A 19726-nucleotide genomic window follows, 5' to 3' on the forward strand; every position below is an offset into this window, starting at 1 on the left:
AGTAGGTTAAAAGTCACTAGTTGACGGGGGCACGAGTTTACAAGCCCACGGCTAAGCTAACTCCTGTTATCCCATTAAAACAAACTAGGATTCACTACACCCTCCCCATTGCCGTAACAGGTATGATGAAGGTACAGGAACCCAAAATGCTAAAAAAGCTGCTTCTGAACTAAAAAAGCCAAAGGAAAAAAACAAGCTAATAAAAGAAGCTAATAATAAAAATCGGTGTGTGTGAAAACACGGTAAAACAAGGCTGTCTAAAAAACACATACAGAGATGTTAATATCAACTATGACAAGTACATCAAACGTCTATTAGAATTGCATAATTTGGAATCGGGAATGGTAAGCAAATTCATCAAATTATGTGTTATACGCATGATCTTGAAGAATATCATCGAAGTCACCAGTCGAGGACCTCAAAAATGAGTCAACATCGTCCGATGTGAAGTCTAGTGCTGGGCGGACAAACGGATCCACAGAGCAGAAGTGAGCCATATTCACCGGTGCATCGATACTAGCTGCAGTGTCCTCATCCATGTTAGCTCTTATAACGGAAGGCTCATAGGTGGCCTCGCGGAGCAACCTCAGTCTCAAGGGGCATGACCGTGTATGAACCCTCATCGGGTACATCAGCAGTTCGTGGTCCACAGGAGATGTTGGTGCAACAGCAAGACAGACCATCGGCAGATGTTCAAAGAGACACCATATGCAGCGGAAGACCGGTTGTACACACCAGAGAAGTGGCCGGAAAGACAACGACCAGTCAAGCTCTAGTTCCACCAGCAAAGGTGTACCGAAGATCTGAACCATCTGCTCACGGCACAGTGGAGTTGTCGGGAGCGGCTCCATTGCTCTGTGTTGAGGGAAAGAAACAACCACTGCGAATCAGAAGAAATAGCAGTAGTAGTCCACCAATTAAAGCCAAAATAATTGGAAAGCCACCAAACACACTTGAAAAGAGAGAATGGATGGCTGATGGGATGACTCCGAAGACAGTCTGGAAGATGGACACGAAACCAGACCAGACAACCTTAAAGAAATGCACAATCCCAGTGGTGCTTGAAGCATTGAATATTCTGGATACCAGCTCTCCAAAGTGTTTGGGGAAATCGGTATTTAAAAGGGATTGTATCTCGGCTGATGATCTCGCAATCTGGAGAGCATACGTGTCTTTTGCGAATGTCAAGGCGACCTGTATCTGAACAATAGCGCCTTTAGTCTACTCAACTTGTCATAGTTCACATTAATAGTATCTATGTGGGGCCATATTTCAGATACCTTTATCTCTCGTGTGGGGGCAAACAAAACATGTCCACAACACGTAACGACCTTCGTGACCGAGATTGCGTAGGCAATTCCAGGTCGCAAGCCGCAACAGCTTTGATCGTTCAGTACCACATAACTGCCATTGGAAAGTACATGAAATACTGGACGAATCAAGGGGACGGGAGTACCCTTCAGAAAACAGGCCAAATTTGCGACCCCCGCATTGCAAAGACCGTGAAGAGACACTTGTTTGCATATCATAGAACGACGAACAGCAGTCTCACATTCACTTCCGCTAAGAAAGACCTCCTGTTCACCGTTCAGAGATCTATAGTCAAAGGCCAACGCTCACTCTTCCTTAATAAAGCTATCTCCTAGTTGTTCATATCATCCCACTGCAAGATGTTTCAGGCAGCTCGAGAAACGAAACGTTGAAATCAGTAAATTAATAATGCTGTGCAAGAGCCAGATAGTTGAAGGACTCTCTGCTACTGTGAAGGGCAACTTATCTAACTTCTCTACTTGAAGCAGGGTGAAACGAGCCTCCCTTTTAGCCATTGTCTCTTGTTCCCTGGAAAAATTAAAAGCAGTGAATAGTTCACTCCCATTAATGTACCTCCATGGAATGTGGCCACTTTTTAGTGTCTGTAATGTCCAACCCAGCTGCATGATGGAACGTAGCTGTGTTTGCCCATGATATAACCGGGACAAGTCTGTCTGAGTGCTATCAATAGCAGACAACACTAAATTTGATAGTGAATAAATCCTATTGGACAGTGTGTTCATGCCATTGTCGACAACAGCTAATGTTTTTTCCAAATTCTCTTTATCTAGTTGCCTTAAACGTGCAGCAGCCTCAATCTGGGAAAGTTTCCAAATTTCATTGTACATAGCATATAAAAACCTTTTTGAGCGCTGTTTTCTAGGACCTAACAGGAAATCCTGTAAGTCTATACTGTCAGAAAGAGTGTTCAGTTGTTTTTTAACCGCTGTCAACGTGTTTGTGTGCACCCATTGCTGGCACAGCTTACCCACACTGTGGGGGTCATTCTGACCCCGGCGGGCGGCTCCCGCCGCCCGCCTGGAGGGAACCGCCGCATCACCGCACCGCGGTCAAAAGACCGCAGCGGCCATTCTGGCTTTCCCGCTGGGCCGGCGGGCGACTGCCAGAAGGACGCCCGCCAGCCCAGCGGGAAACCCCCCTCAACAATGAAGCCGGCTCCGAATGGAGCAGGCGGAGTTGTAGGGGTGCGATGGGTGCAGTGGCACCCGTCGCGATTTTCAGAGTCTGCAAAGCAGACACTGAAAATCATTATGGGGCCCGGTTAGGGGGCCCCACGACACCCGTTCCCGCCATCCTGTTCCTGGCGGTAAAAACCGCCAGGAACAGGATGGCGGGAAGGGGGTCGGAATCCCCATGGCGGCGCTGCAAGCAGCGCCGCCATGGAGGATTCCCTGGGCCAGGGGTAAACTGGCGGGAAACCGCCGGTTGCCCCTTTCTGACAGCGGCTTTACCGCCGCAGTCAGAATGGCCCAGGAAGCACCGCCAGCCTGATGGCGGTGCTTCCGCGATCCCCAGCCCTGGCGGTCATGGACCGCAAGGGTCGGAATTACCCCCTGTATGTTGTAATAATACCCGTATGTTGACCAGATAGAAAGCGAGGGTCAGGCCTGTGAATGGAAAAACCCCCTGAAGAGTTCAAGAAACGCTTTTGACACTCATCAGTGTTGGTGGGCCATACCAACCACCCGCTGGGACGGGAAAGTGAAGAATTATAGGTACCAGCCTTAACCATTACATCTAGCCTGTCTTCTGAGACATTAAGAAAGTGTTGCCAATCTCTAAATTTTGTCGGAGTAGGGATACTGGGCGTGTTCAGGTCTTTAGTTTTCGCTAACCCCAGACAGGACGTCTGCTCAATAGTGTCATTTAAGAAAATCATTTGCACAGGAATCAGGCATGCTCGAAACAAAGCCTCCCTACCCTGTATCTGCCAATCGTGTGTCCCCCATACACTTTTCAAATCAATAGTATCTTTCCAATATTCGTAACCCTCAATCGAGAGCCGGGAAACAAAGGGATCTGAATAAATCAGTTTCGTATCTGTTAGCAAAAGTTTTCTAATTTGTGCCGGAGGTATTTTAAAATAACACGACTCCCATTGTGTGTAGTTCAAGAGAGGCCTATATCTAGTTGCACGGTGTAGGTAGTGATGTCCCCAATTGTTATAGCAGAACATTTCCCCATAATTCATTGTATAATCATATACATCATCACTTCCAAAAGCAGAATAGTCCTTCATTTCAGCTAGCATTGAATCAACTGTTTGGACATCCCAATCATCAGAGACAACATTAGGTGTAATAACATCAGACATTGAAATTTTGAACACGTATGGTATTTGAATTATCTCTGTAGGCCCGTATATATCGAATGGAACTTTGTCCCACACAATCCCATCAGTAATTGGTATAGCTGTAATATTTACAGGGGACAAATCACGTCGGACCTTATGTGAAGAATGATGTGGTGTTAAAATGTCATCAACAGGCTCCACAGAGGAGCGATCAGGAATATAGTGACCATTAATCAGTAAAAAGAAAACAGTCACAAAACCAATCCATAAAAATAATGCAATAAATGTCAAACACAACCATATATAGTTCCATGGGTAGATCAAATAGTTCTTTTTAAGCCATCGATACAGCTTATTACTTTTTGAAAGTTTGTCAGACACTGTTGAGGAGGAATCCGAAGAAAAATCATCAATGTCAATGAAATAGCCAGAGGAAGTCTTTGCAAACACAGGACCCGCTGAATTCTGATCCACCGCTCGTGGAGGTTCTTGATAGACAACATCATTAGTCGTGGAAGTGTTTGTGTAAAATACAGCCAAATCTTGAAGCGGGGTGGTCACCGAAGATGTGACTGGAGCCAACAAAAGTTCATTTTCCACCCTCCCCACGGTTGAGGAAGTGTCTGGAACAGCAGTTGACATGGCTGCATAGTCAGTAGCAGTGATGGTCATCCTACTATGTAGATGGATGTCCTGTTGGGTAGTGAGAGGGGATCGGGAACCACCCAAGGGACCTCCTGGTCTACTGTGAAGAATCGGCCACATGGTGTAATTTGATGTCATCAATGGAGATGAATCTATTCGATTTAGAACCGGACAATAGTGGCAGGATGACAGTCCTGTTGCCTTTTATCCCCAAGACCGGTACAGGTGCTCTGTATGATGGACCGAACTCTTTTTTCACAGTGATCTTCTCACAAACCAGATCCCCAACGTTAGGAATCCAGCCAGTCGAAGTTTTCGCCAATTTCCTTATTCCTAAGGTGGCAGCACTTGCAGATGATTTATCATCACAAAATTGTTGAAGCTCCTGTAAAACAGTGAGACGTTCTTTTATGTCAAATGGTGTTTCTGCTGCCACCATACCAGGGGCATCAAGATCAGGGACATACATAGGTATCCCAAAGAGAACCTCATATGGAGACTTTCCCCCCAAGGACCGTCTTGGCAGATTATTCAGTGCTCTCTGGACCCCATATAGGTGATGCAACCAACTGCAGCCTGAACCTAATACTCGAGCTGTTAAGGACTGCTTTAGATCACAATTCCGCCTCTCCACGACCGAATTTCCCTCGGGATGGTATGGTGAGGAGTAATGGAGTTCAACACCCATCGACCCCATGGTATCCCTAAATGCCATAGAGGCAAATGCAGGGCCCTGGTCCGAATGGAATGCTGCAACCTCATATGTACTGATAAAGATCAGCAAATCTTTTATAACAGTCCGGGTGTCAGCCGACCGCTGATGCCATACCCACAGGAATCTAGAACAGGAATCCACAGCCACTAGAATGTATTTGTATGCACCATCAGGTTGCAAGGGACCACAATGGTCTAGGTACACACACTGAAGTGGCTTGTCTGACACTAACAGGGATGTCTGCGGAGGGCGTCTGATATTAGAGCCCTTAATCTGCTGGCAAATGTCACAGCAAAGGACATACTGTTTAATTCGTCTGCATAGACCAGGCCACCAGTATCGTTGCTGTAATTTTTTTATCGTGGCCTGTATACCAGCATGTGCAGAAGCGACACCAGCATGTGCGGCTGTAATCAGCTCTAATCTCTGGTCTTCATTAGGGATCACTCAATCTCCAACCCCAGGAATTGTTGCATAAGCAACATTCTGTGCACTGATATGGTAAGTATAGTTTGTAGGGTATCCTTTCGGAAGGGTCTTGCCTGCAGCCGAAGCTTTAACGGCAATCAGTATTTAACTATCCAATCTCGTCCGATAACGAGTCACTGCAGCCACAGAAGCCGTAGCTACTGAAGCTTTGGCCGCTTCATCAGCCAATGTATTGCCGACAACGTGTATTCCTACACGTTGGTGTCCTAATGTATGAACTACATGGACACATGGTAGCTTATCCTTAAGATCAGCCACCCTTCCCCACAACATTTTGGGGGTCATTTTGACCCTGGCGGTCCATGACCGCCATGGCGGAGGGCAGCGGAAGCACCGCCAACAGGCTGGCGGTGCTTCGTGGACTATTCTGACCGCGGCGGTAAAGCCGCGGTCAGAAAAGGGGAACCGGCGGTTTCCCGCCGGTTTTCCCCTGGCCCAGGGAATCCGCCATGGCGGCGCTGCTTGCAGCACCGCCACGGGGATTCCGACCCCCTTCCCGCCAGCCTGTTTCTGGCGGTTGTCACCGCCAGAACCAGGATGGCGGGAACGGGTGTTGTGGGTCCCCTCACAGGGCCCCATACAGATTTTCACTGTCTGCTTAGCAGACAGTGAAAATCGCGACGGGTGCCACTGCACCCGTCGGACCCGTGCAACTCCGCCGGCTCCATTCGGAGCCGGCTTCCTCGTTGCAGGGGCTTTCCCGCTGGGCCGGCGGGCAGCCTTTTGGCAGTCGCCCGCCGGCCCAGCGGGAAAGTTGGAATGACCGCCGCGGTCTTTTGACCGCGGGGCGGTCATTCGGTGGTAACCGCATGGCGGGCGGCGACCGCCGCCCACCGCAGTCAGAATGACCGCCTTTGTGTTTAATGGTGTTCCCTTTAGAATCCCTAAACCCGTTCAGTTTCAAATGATTGAGATATTAATTGTATGACTGGACGCAGTAATATGAATCACAGACTATCAAAGTCTGTCTTCCTGCCTCAATATGTTCGAGCGCTAGAAGAAGAGCCTTAAGCTCAGCCAACTGGGCTGTGCAGTCCCCTAAGGTCTGCGTGTAGGTATTGTGAGGGTGGAAAACTCCATCTTCCATCACTCCGCACACGGCTGCGCTAGCTGCCGAATATTGATATCTTGTACCTACAGCCGGTTGTGCTGATCCATCAGTATAAATGATAGTAGTATAACTGTCCAGCGGCAAGATATGTAGAGGAGCGGGGTACTCCTGTTCATACTGGAGAAATTCTTGTGTCTGAAGTCTTGGGTCAAATACATAATCAACATCAGTGGCGGTCAGAGACGTTGCCCATTGAATCCAGCGTGGATGTAATGCCTTAGCGTTCGGAATGCTCGCTTTAGTGACAGCCTCTAAGGCCGGCACCGGGGAGACAACAATAATGCGTTTCCCCTGGGCAAGTGGCCTCTCCTTTATGACGGCCATCTGAACTGCTGTCAGAATCTTTTCTGTAGGTGCAAAACGTTTTTCAGCATTTGAGTATAAGTGTGATTTATATGCTATCGGCACTGTGTCACCCTCATTAAGGGTGACATAAGTAAACCCAAGGGCACCAGCAATTATTCTGATGACCAAATTAGTTTTATTTTCACGTGTATAAGTGTTTAGCTTCCAGCATGTCCCGTTGTATGTCCCTAAGGATGTGTGTGGGTTCAATCGTCCATCTTCTGCTAGAAAAATTGGGCTGAATTAAGTCATAAAGTGGCTTGATGCGTTCTGCATTATCTGGAATGTATGTTCTGCCAAAATTGAAGAAACCCAGTAATGACTGTAATTTCTTAAGTGTGTTTGGAGGCTGTAGTTGAGCACACTTTTCTAGGAAGCACGGGCCAGGCTCTTCCCCTCATTTGATAGCTCATATCCCAGGAACAATACACTAAGAAAGGCTATCTTTCTTTTCTTAAAATTAAATTTATACCCAAGGTCTGCAAATCCCAAAATGATCCGATCAACCCTCGCAAGATGAATGTCGAGGGCGTCATCAGTGAGATAGATATCATCCACATAGGACAATGCTTCGGAATCAAGCCCGTGCAAAATTGATGTTACCCGGGCTGAAAACAGTCCTGGGCTATTTTTATAGCCTTGAGGTAAACGACAAAAGTGTTTCTGAGAGCCAAATGAAAATGCACTTAGGTCCCTACTTTCATGTGCTAAATTCTGGCAGAAAAACCCATTAGATATATCCAATGTAGTTTTATATTTTTTACGCACTATATTGTTTATTAGTGCTGTGCTGTGTGAATTTTGTATAGCATATGTGCATGTATGACTATTAAAGTGTCTATAATCAACCACTATTCTATATGAATGATCTGGCTTTGCAACGGGAAATAATGGATTATTCATTGCCGATGTACAGGGCTCAATCACTCCCTGGTACTCAAGTTGTGACAGTATCTCCGTCACCGGAGCTTTTGCCTCATGTTTAACAGTACTGTGGCTGTGGTTGGGGTGTAGACCTAACGGGAATAACATGACAAGGAGAGTCCTTGTCCCAACCTACATGATTACGGTATAGTGCGGGTGCCTGCGCTAAAGCCCATTCAGCAGCACAGGCTTTTTTGTCTGCCTCTGGAACAAGATCGGAGAAAGAAGACAAAATGACATCTTCCCCATGCGGGAGCTTCAGGACGTGTTCAGGTGGACAGTCTCTCTCGGCCAACAGGATATCACTAGTAAGTTCATCCCAAAATATTACACTAATAATTCGTTCCACGTCTCCCTCTATCTGAATTGTTAAATCATAAACCCGATCGGGTGGGAGAACGCGGCCATCCGCTGTCTCAACCGCGATGTAATCGCTAGTTGCTGTCGCATCCAGATGATCTTTCAGACTCTGGCGACATATCGTGACCTCTGCCGCGCTGTTCAACGGAGTCACAGCCCACTTCTTGTTCCTCAACAGTGTTCTCAATACTACTGGCATTTTTAACTGTCAGTGCTGGCACATTCTTCTTTTTAAACTGCGGTTTTTGATGAGGAGTCTTTTCTTCTTTTTTAATGGCAGACTGTGGTGAGTCTTTCTTTTCTTTCACGTATTCCGGACGTCGATCTTGACGGCCCCCTCTCTCGCTACGTTTATCCGGTGCGTCCTGAAAGGAACGAGAGGGACGTGAATCAGTATATCTGTCTGGAGTTCTAATGTTCTCCCTATTTCTGAGATTATACCTCCTTTCGGAGTACTCCGGATGTGGAGAATCAGCTCTCTTATTTCTCTTTTCTTTGAAATCTTTTTATTTGTCCCAGCGCTTTTTAGAGCCCTCTTGTGCCTACTTTGTACCTTCCTTATGGGTGGTACTTGGTAATTCCAATTTTTTAGGTTTGGCTCCCAAACTATCCCTTCCTATACTAGTATAGTTATCGGAAATTATTTTCGGTAGCTGTCTCTCTTGTTCCACATTTGGAGTTTCCCGGAGACGCTGGCGTATTGCCAGTGCCACCGCTTCCCCTTTAATATTACTTAGTATTATTGAGGAGACGGCGTCAAAGTTACGCATTAATTTCATCCCCAGATCCAGGGCCGTTGCAGCCCCATGTTCATTTTGTATTTGTTTTAACACCTCCGGTAAATTGGCAAGTGTCGGGGTACCATGTGTGGTAGCATAAACGGCAGCGAAGACTGTGCCCCATGTGGCGCAGTCATCCACGAGGGAACCATCCCAAACGGCAAGCACATAGTGAGCAATCTATGTTTTTCCTGTGGTCCCGTATGGGGAAACACAGCTTCCAGCGGATTAGTTTTCTGGGCTATCCAGAACGGTATTTTTTCCCGTTCCGTGGGCACTTTACCCATAATAGTATGCACTGTTTGTGGATTAATTCCAGTAGCCAATTGATATCCACCAGCTACTGGCGGTGCTGGACGCGCTGGTGTAGTGTTCAATGTTCGCATGACGAACTGAACCAATCGTCTATATAATCCCACTAATTCATTGTATAATACTCGCAAATCTGCGATCGGCCAATTCTGTATGCCTGGGTGAGGTGTATATGTGGCAAACATAGGCCATGTAGGTCCCTCATTACTTAAAGGACCTAGCCTCACTCTTCGTAGGACATGTGGTAGGGCGCCTTCAAACCAGTTCTGATGCTCTTGATATGTGAGCGATATTTCATGATACTGGTATGCTTCGTACCGTACAGGTACGTTCGCAATTTCATATGTGTGAAATGTGTGCGTTCTTTGGTCAGCCTCAGGAAAGGTGACTCAACAGTAAAACGTTTCTGTTTGGTATGCTTCAGTTGCCTCTATTATCAGAGTAACATCCCCACCCTCTTCTGTAAGGCCATGCGCTAATAAATGTTGTGTAAGTGCATGTCTAGTATTTGCAGGAATGTCTACGGTATTAGCCATAGTTGTTTAGGGAAACGGAACACCAAATAGGGTAAATTTTTCCTTTTTGTGAGTTCGAGCTCGAACAACCTACAGCTTAATTAGGTGTTACCTGTTCAGCTGAGGAGGATTCTCCCAAAGACCACGGACATCTCCGTATAATGGTACTTAGGGTTCCTGTTGTCTGTGAGACAGTGATAGTCAGGGTATCCGTAAATTAGTGCCCAAACACCATTATTGGTGGCGCCATGTCGTAGTTTGGACTCTTGCTCTTAGCAAGACTGCTGGTCTCAGGATGACAGTACTTTTGTTTGTAGGTGACTAAGGGGGTCATTCTGACCCTGGCGTTCTTTGACCGCCAGGGTCGCGAATGACGGAAGCACCGCCAACAGGCTGGCGGTGCTTCCCAGCCCATTCTGACCGCGGCGGTAAAGCCGCGGTCAGAAAACCGGGGCTGGCGGTTTCCCGCCGTTTTTCCCCCGGATGGGCGAATCCGCCAGGGCAGCGCTGCAAGCAGCGCTGCCCTGGGGATTCTGACCCCCTTCCTGCCAGGCTGTTTCTGGCGGTTTTCACCGCCAGGAAGAGGCTGGCGGGAACGGTTGTCCTGGGGCCCCTGGGGGCCACTGCACTGCCCATGCCACTGGCATGGGCAGTGCAGGGGCCCCCTAACAGGGCCCCATGAAGCTTTTCACTGTCTGCTTAGCAGACAGTGAAAAGCGCGACGGGTGCAACTGCACCCGTCACACGCCCGCAACACCACCGGCTCCATTCAGAGACGGCTTCTGTGTTGCAGGCCTCCTTCCCACTGGGCCGGCGGACGCTAACATGGTCCCGGCCCAGCGGGAAGGTTGAAATGCCGCGTAGCGGCCAAATGGCAGTTCCCGCCTGGCCCTCATTATGACCCTGGCAGTCCGAAGACCCCCAGAGCCGCGGTGGCGGTCTCACCACTGACAGGCTGGCGGTTAAGACCGCCACATTATGAGCGTGGCAGTTTAGCCTCTGCCAAACCGCCACATCCCCGCTGGTACCGCCAGGGAGGTTGGACAGCTGGGACGGAGATCAGCATCTCCGACCCAGCAGTCCACTGAAGACCACCGGCGGTATCACAAGTCTCCTTTCCGCCACGGTTTCTGTGGTGGTAGCACCTCCACAAAAACCCTGGTGGAAAGGCTACTGGTGACAAAAAATAGGCCCTCATTATCACTTTGGTGGTCTTTTCCTAAGACAGCGGAAGCCACAGGTGCGAGAAAACCCACCAGTGCTGGTAATCTACCGACCACCATATTACGAGTACTGAAGATTTCCACCACAATTTGGGCGGAAATCATCCAGTAGTCCTGCTGGCATTCGGAGGCACAGAGACGGTTCCACCATCATCCCCATCCCTGCCAAAAGGACTATGCCAGCCTTATTATGCCCTGTAATAATGCCTGGCGGTGTCCTGATGGCAGGGCGCTGCTGGCAGTGGAAGCACCTGTTCCCGCTCCCTGGCAGATGACCTCCACGCTGGACATGGTAAGTCGATCGTCCAACAGGGGAGGAGGGTGGTAGGGTGGGGGGTGCTTTGTGTGCATGTGTGAGTGGGTGTTGCCTGCGTGTGTGAATGTAAGTGTGTATACATGTGTGTATGCATGTGTGTATGGGTGTTTGAATGCTTGTGTGTATGCATGTGTAAATGGGTGTTTGAATGTGTGTGTATGTGTGTGTGTGTATGGGTGTTTGAATGCGTGTATGATTGCTGAAGTGAGTGCGTGTTGGAATGTTTGTGTGAATGCATGTATGTGTGTGTGAGAGTGAAAGAGTGTATGTATGCATGTGAGTGAATGAGTGTATGTATACGTGTGAGTGAATAAGTATATGTATGCATGTGAGTTAATGCGTGTATGTAAGTGTTGGTGAATGAGTGTATGCTGTGTACTTGTGGGTGTGTGCGTTGTTGTGCGTGTATGTGGGGAGGGTAGTGCTGTTATGAAGGAGGTGTGTGGGGATGGTGTGCTGTTATGGAAGGGGGCGGTGGAGGGAGGGGGTGCTGTTCTGAAGGGGGTGTGAGGGTATTGAAATTGCAGGGGGGTGTGGGAGTCGTCTGCCAGTGACAGGAAAGAAACTTCCTGTCACCGATTGCCTTTCCGCCAGGGTTGTCATTGCAGTGCTATCACCACACAAACCGTGGCAGAAAGGAGACTAGTGATAATGCCAGTAGTCTTCAATGGACTGCCGGGTCAGAGATGCTGATCTAACTGCCCTGGCGATACCAGCCGGGGTGTGACGGTGTGGCAGAGGCCAATCCGCCACACTCATAATGTGGCGGTCTTTACCACTGGCCCATCGGCGGTAAGAATGCCACCACGGCCCTGGAGGTCTTCGGACCACCAGGGTCATAATGAGGAACTAAATAACCCATCAACCACTGTTCCCAGGCAAAGTGTAATCCTGTGACTGGTGCTCCCCAACTGAACATGACCCCCAGAAAGCACGCACTCCAGGAATTCTGGCACACCCTAACTCTAGACAGGGGCTTCTTACCTCCATTCTCAGGGTGGCAGCCTACTTCCTTCTACACCATCATGAAAGCCCAAACTGCCCTCCGACTCTGCAAACATATCTCCTGGCAGAAGCATTGACCTTGGACTCTGTCTAAATAATGTATTTGATCTATCTCCTTGTGTTGTAGCCTGGGTGTGGGAATTAAATCTGACAGGAGTAATGCCCCTGTTAAGCTATTAAAAGTTTAGCACAAAAGTGGTACTGAAAAGCTGCTAAACAAGGCAAAACAGAACAGATATTGCATGGGAACGAAAAGAGTCAAACATAATTGAAATTTGAAACTTTAGATTTGAAAAAGAAACAAGGAACAAAAGTGTATCTGCAGCATGAATCTACATAATATAACAGTAACATGGCACACTCTGAATGAAAGTGCAACCCTGACTCATTGCATGTGCATACTCATGTACCTAAAGGCAAACTTGGTTCCAATTTTCATTTCACAGTTAATATTCTATTCTATTGTTATCCTTTAAACACTTAAATCAATTCTGAAAGTATAATATTCTTGTGGAGACTTCCAAGATATCAACATGTTTGGTGATAGCTTTAGCAGAGCATTCTTACTATTCACAAAGCTTTTTAGTGGTATTGACAAATATCACATCATTCTTGGGATGGGCAGTGCAGGGCTCCCCTGCTTTGCAGACAGTGAACATTGCGAGGGTGATGGTGCACCCTGCTCATGACAGCATTGCTGACAGCTCAATTACAAGCAGGAGACAATACTGTAAGCTGTTTCACGCTAGGCCAGCGGGCGGAAACTCAGGTTTACCTAGAAGGAAACTCGTAATGGGGCAGGCAGGGAGGAAACCTGTGTGGGGGCAACCTCCCCGTCACAAGTTCAGCAGATAGTGAAAACTGTCTTCAAACTCATGATGAGCCCTTTAGTATGTTTCCTGTATGTTTAAGATTTATTAGTTCAGGAGTAATTCACATTATAACATTTGTAACTTTGGTGGTTAGGTAGAGGTAATCATATTTTAACCATGAAATATATGGATAAAAGCTCATACAATATGGCAGCGGGTTACACAGATAATGACAGTGACTGGCAATAACAGCATTACTTTTTTTATGATTGAGTAACAAAGCACACAGTTGATGCATGTGCAATCAGTTTTTAGGTGCCGAGGTGCACAGGATGCCTTGATAATCTGAATTGCTTAAATTTCAATTTACAATGGGGAGTTTAAAGTACTGTGATGCATTGGAGTGTCCATTCTAATTAAAGATGTTGCACTCTATTGGGTTTCATAATAGACTTGCTGTCCAAGCTAATTAATGGTGTCACACAGTAATGCACACTCATTCCTTTTATCATCTGAATCACAGTTTTAAAATATGCGTAAACAGTAATTTACTTTCAAACTACATTCATTATATTTATGGTGTGAATTACCTGAGGAAGTGTGGTTTGTTGTGGTTTGCTTGTCATTTCACCGAATCATAATGGAGTATTGCCTAGTTATATGAACATCTAAGAGGGAAATTGGGTATACTTCGATCAGCTATTGCAGGTGATAGGTCTTTTAATACTCAACAGATATTTCAAGAAAATGTTCTTTTGTTTAAGTTTGCTGCTGTAATGGCAAACACAGTGTGAAATTTTGCATATGAGGTTGTTTTATAGTGATCAAGATGGATGCCACTTTCAAACCCAACATGCTGCTCAACACCTCGCAATGCCATAGTCTCCATAGGTAATTCAGTGTTTCGTAGGGAGCACAAACCACAAAATCTTATGTTTATTTGTGCATTTATTACAAAATTCAATGGCCCTCACTACAACCCTGGTGGTAAATCCCACTTACCGCGGTGCAGAAGACCGCCAACACACCGCTGCGGCAGCAGAATTCCGCTACAGCTATTACGACCCACTGCTCAGAAACAGCCAAAATCTAGACACCCACACAAGTCCGCCACACCAAAGGTCAGTTATAAACTGGCGATAACAAAACCGACACCGTCACGCCAACAGGAATACGCCCACACTATCACGATCCACGAATCCACGCAGTGGTCTTTCAACCGTGGTATTCCATTGGCGGTACACACCGCCGCACTCAAAATACACACACATATACAAAACACTACCACATTGGACAATTCCAAATACACACACCTGATACACATACACACACCACTCCCACACACTCAATACAATATAAAACACATACCCACATCACCCACAAACCCTTACTACCCAAAAATCCGAAGAAGGGCAGAGAAACAGCAAAGCAAAGACAACACCAGCATGCAGAGGCACACAACACCATCACACATACACATCCACGCACAAAACACTACACACCCCTAAACATCACCACACACATCACAAAACACACCACCTCACACATCACCCACACCACACCATGGCACCGCAAAGACACCCCAGGTTTTCTGAGGAGGGGCTCAGGGTCATGGTGGAGGAAATCATCCGGGTAGAGCCACAGCTATTCAGATCACACGTGCAGCACACCACCATAGCTAGGAAGATGGAGCTAAGGCGCAGAATCGTGGACAGGGTCAATACAGTGGGACAGCACCCAAGAACACAGGATGACATCAGGAAGAGGTGGAACGACCTACGGGGGAAGGTGCGTTCCGTGGTCTCAAGACACCACATTGCGGTACAGAGGACTGGTGGCGGACCCCCACCTCCTCCCCCACAACTAACAACATGGCAGGAGCAGGTCTTGGCTATACTGCATCCTGAGGGCCTCGCAGGAGTAGCTGGAGGAATGGACTCTGGTAAGTTTAATCTTTAACTACTTCATCCCCCACCCTACCTGCATGCTATCACACACCCCCACCCTCGCCCTCACCCCCATCACTCCAACTCCTCACATATGTCCCACGAGCACAAACCACACCTCCCAACACCAAGCCCTGCATGCAACAACAAAGCATCGACACCCATCACCAATGCATGTCCACTACACATACCCACACAGACCCCTAAACAATTATCACACAAGCTCTGACACAGGAATGGAAGCACTGGGGTACAGGGTCACCCACTCATTGCACACCATGGCACACACAGATACTAAAACTATGCAGTTATACCCCTGCAGGACCCCTACCCAACGTCACTGGACAGGAGGTTCCAGACATGTTCACTCCCCCCACAGAAGAGGTCCACAGTGATGACAGCAGCTCTGTTCAACTGGATCTAGATGACCAGTCCGGCCCATCTGGGACCTCGGGACAGTCGGTTTCCCAAAAACACTGGCACAGGCCACCACAGAGCCTCCCCCTCAGGAAACACCAGCACAGCACCCACCCAGCGGGCCCATCCCTCTGTCCCCAGGACACGTCAAGCAGCAGTGTATCCACCACTATAGGGAACCCAGGCTAACCCACCACCCCAAGAACAGCAGGGACCTGGGGGCAGTGGTAGTGGGCACACGGTTCAGGGGACAAAGGCCCAGGAACACAGGGGAACTGCGAGGGCTGCTGTGCGACAGGGGGAGGACAGGCCCAGGGAACCTTCTCTCCATGAGGCCCTCTCCAACATCATGGGAGCATACCATCATTCCCAGGAGACGATGGCAGCGGTACTGGCCAAGTTTCAGGAGACCCAGCGGCTGTAGGACGAACAGTATTTGGGGTTCAGGGAGGAACTCAAGTCCATCAATACCACCCTGGGCACCATTGTAGGGGTGCTGAAGGACCTCGTGAACACCAGGAGGGGCACTGTGGCACAACACGGGCCCCTGACACTAGCCTGGATGATGAACTGCCCTCCATCTCCGCCAGCGCTAGTGGACAGGAGGCACCGCCACAGGACCACGACACCAGCACCCCACTCCATGCAGATGGAGAACCACCCCGCAAACGGACCCTGAGATCCAGGACAAAGACAGAGAACAATGCCAAGACCCCCGCCAAGAAATAAGACCACCCTGATTGTCATCCTTCTGTCCCACTTTGTCACCCTGTCCAACCTTAAACTGCCATTGCTCCACTTCCTATGCCCCTTTGGACAATGCACCTGTGAGACAAATAACTGGACTCTGCCATGGACATTCCTCCACCATCACCCCTGACCATTTTACAACCCCCTCCAGTAATTTGCACTTAGATAAACACCCTTGAATCAAAAAACAATCTGGAGTCAGTCTGTGCTTTCACAAATGTGTATTATCTAGAACTAAGGAAAATAGCAATGTCCATAGTATTGTCAACATACCTATGTCACACAGCTGTAGTCCATGAGGTTACATAGCAGGGGTCACACAGTGGGACCCTCATCTGTGAAATCAAAAGGCAAAGTGACAAATCAGGGTCCATACACTGGGTGAACGTGACAGACAGATGATAGGTCGAACAATTTTATCAGATGCAGGAGGCAGTGATGTCTTCTTACCTGTGTCTCACTGGAAGTATTGATGGATCACGGTGTTTCTGTTGTCTATGTCCTCTTCTTCTGGCTCCTCTTCTTCACTGTCCACAGGCTCCACAGCTGCCACAAGATCTCCATCTGGACCATCCTCCTGCAGAAAAGGCACCTGTCGTCGCAAAGCCAAGTTGTGCAGCGTACAGCAGGCCACGATGATCTGGCACTCATTCTTTGGTGAGTAGAAGTGGGAACCACCTGTCATATGGAGGCACCAGAACCTGGCCTTCAGGAGGCCGAAGGTCCGCTCGATCACCCTCCTAGTTCGCCCATGTGCCTCATTGTAGCTTTCCTCTGCCCTTGCCCTGGGATTCCTCACTGGAGTCAGTAGCCATGACAGGTTGGGCTGCCCAGAGTCACCTGCAAATGTCGAGGGACAACTGTTAGACACACACTAACCCTTAGGGACAACCCCAGAACCAGACAATTATTCACACTGTATAGGGTCCATGTCCTCACCTAATAGCCACACACAGTGCCTCTGGAGTTGACCCATCACATAAGGGATGCTGCTATTCCTTAGAATGTAAGCGTCATGCACTGAGCCAGGAAACTTGGCGTTCACATGGGAGATGTACTGGTCTGCCAAACACACCATCTGCACATTCATTGAATGGTAACTCTTCCAGTTTCTGTACACCTGTTCACTCCTGCGGGGGGGACCAAGGCCACATGTGTCCCATTAATGCCACCTATGATGTTGGGGATATGTCCCAGAGCATAGAAGTCACCTTTCACTGTAGGCAAATCCTCCACCTGAGGGAACACTATGTAGCTGCGCATGTGTTTCAGCAGGGCAGACAACACTCTGCACAACACGTTTGAGAACATAGGCTGGGACATCCCTGATGCTATGGCCACTATAGTTTGAAAAGACCCACTTGCCAGGAAATGGAGTACTGACAGGACCTGCGCCAGAGGGGGAATACCTGTGGGATGGCGGATAGCTGACATCAGGTCTGTCTCCAACTGGGCACACAGTTCCTAGAATGTGGCACAATCAAGTCTGTAGGTCACTATTACATGTCGCGCTTCCATTGTCAACAGGTCCACCAGCGGTCTGTACACCAGAGGATGCCGCCATCTCATCACTTGCCCCAGCGGACGCGCTCTATGAATGAGAACAGTGAGCAGAGGGTCAGCCAACACTGAGGTACGAAAACACAACTTTATTGCACACATTTGTCAATCCTTTATGTGCCTGTCATAGTGTGTATGAAAGACCTAGATATGTGTGACGCATTTAAAATTAATGCCATGTGGTCCCCTGAAATGGCGGCTGCCTGACCTGTAAGGTGGGGCAATGGGATATGAGGTAACTGCGCTGGCGTTGTACACCGTTGTGGTAGGCAGTCGAAGACCGTGGCGCAATCCTGCATTGGTTAACATTGGATCCTATGGGTCCCAGGAGCCAATGACGATGTACGCCGGCGATGACGGTATGCACCGCCGTGGACGTGACCGCCATTTTCTGTCTGTTCACTCACTTGATACCTGATCTTCGACAGGAGAGGACCTACACTGCAAGTGCTGCTGTGACCTCAGTCTGGAAGCGACAATGGCTCAAGTGTCTGGGGAAAGGGCCCCTGCCTTCACTTCGGAGGAGTTGGACAAACTGGTGGATGAGGTCCTCCCCCAGTACACGCTACTCTACGGTCCTCCAGACAAACAGGTGAGTACACTGTGAGCATGCTGTATGGGCAAAGCCTGTTTGGAGTGGTGTGGATGGAAGATGGGGGGGAATGAGGCATGCATGAAACGACGGTGAGTGTATGTGCGTCAGGGCAAGGGTGGGAACATGGGCCAATGACTGTGACGGTCCGGACGGTTATAGTTTCCCCTTTTCCCCTGTACTATTCCTGTAGGTCAGCGCCCACGAGAAGAAGGATATTTGGCGTGCCATCGCCAAGGAAGTCCGGACCCTGGGGGTCCACCACAGAAGGAGCACCCAGTGCCAGAAAAGATGGGAGGACATTCGCCACTGGAGCAAGAAGACGGTGGAGGCCCAGCTGGGGATGGCCTCCCAACGTGGGAGGGGTGTCCGTCGCACCATGACCCCCCTGATGTTCTGGATCCTGGCGGTGGCGTATCCGGAGTTGGATGGGCGCTTGAGGGCATCACAGCAGCCACAAGGGGGTGAGTACAGTCACATTCATCTGATTCAGCGCTCATGGGACGTGTCTGGGTGGGGAAGGTGGGCAGTGGGTTTCGCTAGGCCAGGGCGAGTTTTGCAGGCAAGGTCCCTTCGTGAGGCAGGCTATGTGGCACCCCAGCCCACCAGTGTTAAGAGCCATCTACCCCTAGTCAGGCTCCTGTGACTTCCATGTGTGCAGCAATCGGGCATAGGCCTTGTACCCCATGGCCCTGTGATTAATTAGGGAACTCTAAGTGCATGGCGTAGTGCAGAGGGGAGCTGTGTCTGTAGTGTCCGCCGACGGTAGTGGTATTGCATGCACTAAACATGTCTTTCTACTTTCTTTCCTCCCTTTTTGTGGTCTCCTTGTTCTTGTGTGCATTAGCTTCATCACGCGGAGGAGCAGTGCCGCCAGAGCAGGAGGGAGCTGCATCCCACATGGCCCTGGAGGGCGAGACCACAGACTCCGAATTCACCAGTGGGACGGAGGGCAAGGGGAGCTCCACGGCGGGGACAGGAGCTGAGACCAGCGACACCGACTCCTCCTCTGATGGGAGCTCCCTGGCGGTGGCGGCCCCCTCTGTGCCCACCGCATCTACAGGTACAGCCACCACCCCCCCTACCAGCACCGCCCTCCCAGCAGCCCCTTAGAGTGTGCCCCGTGGCCGCTCACCCAGGAGGGGGGGCATCTCCTTCGCTCCAGGCACCTCAGCCCCTGCCCCTGTCAGCCCTGCTGCCCTCAGTGAGGAGGCCATTGACCTCCTCAGATCCCTCATTGTTGGGCAGTCTACCATTCTGAATGTCATCCAGGGTGTAAAGAGGC

The sequence above is a fragment of the Pleurodeles waltl genome, chromosome 5 (assembly GCF_031143425.1).
Source record: "Pleurodeles waltl isolate 20211129_DDA chromosome 5, aPleWal1.hap1.20221129, whole genome shotgun sequence".
Classification (NCBI taxonomy): domain Eukaryota; kingdom Metazoa; phylum Chordata; class Amphibia; order Caudata; family Salamandridae; genus Pleurodeles; species Pleurodeles waltl.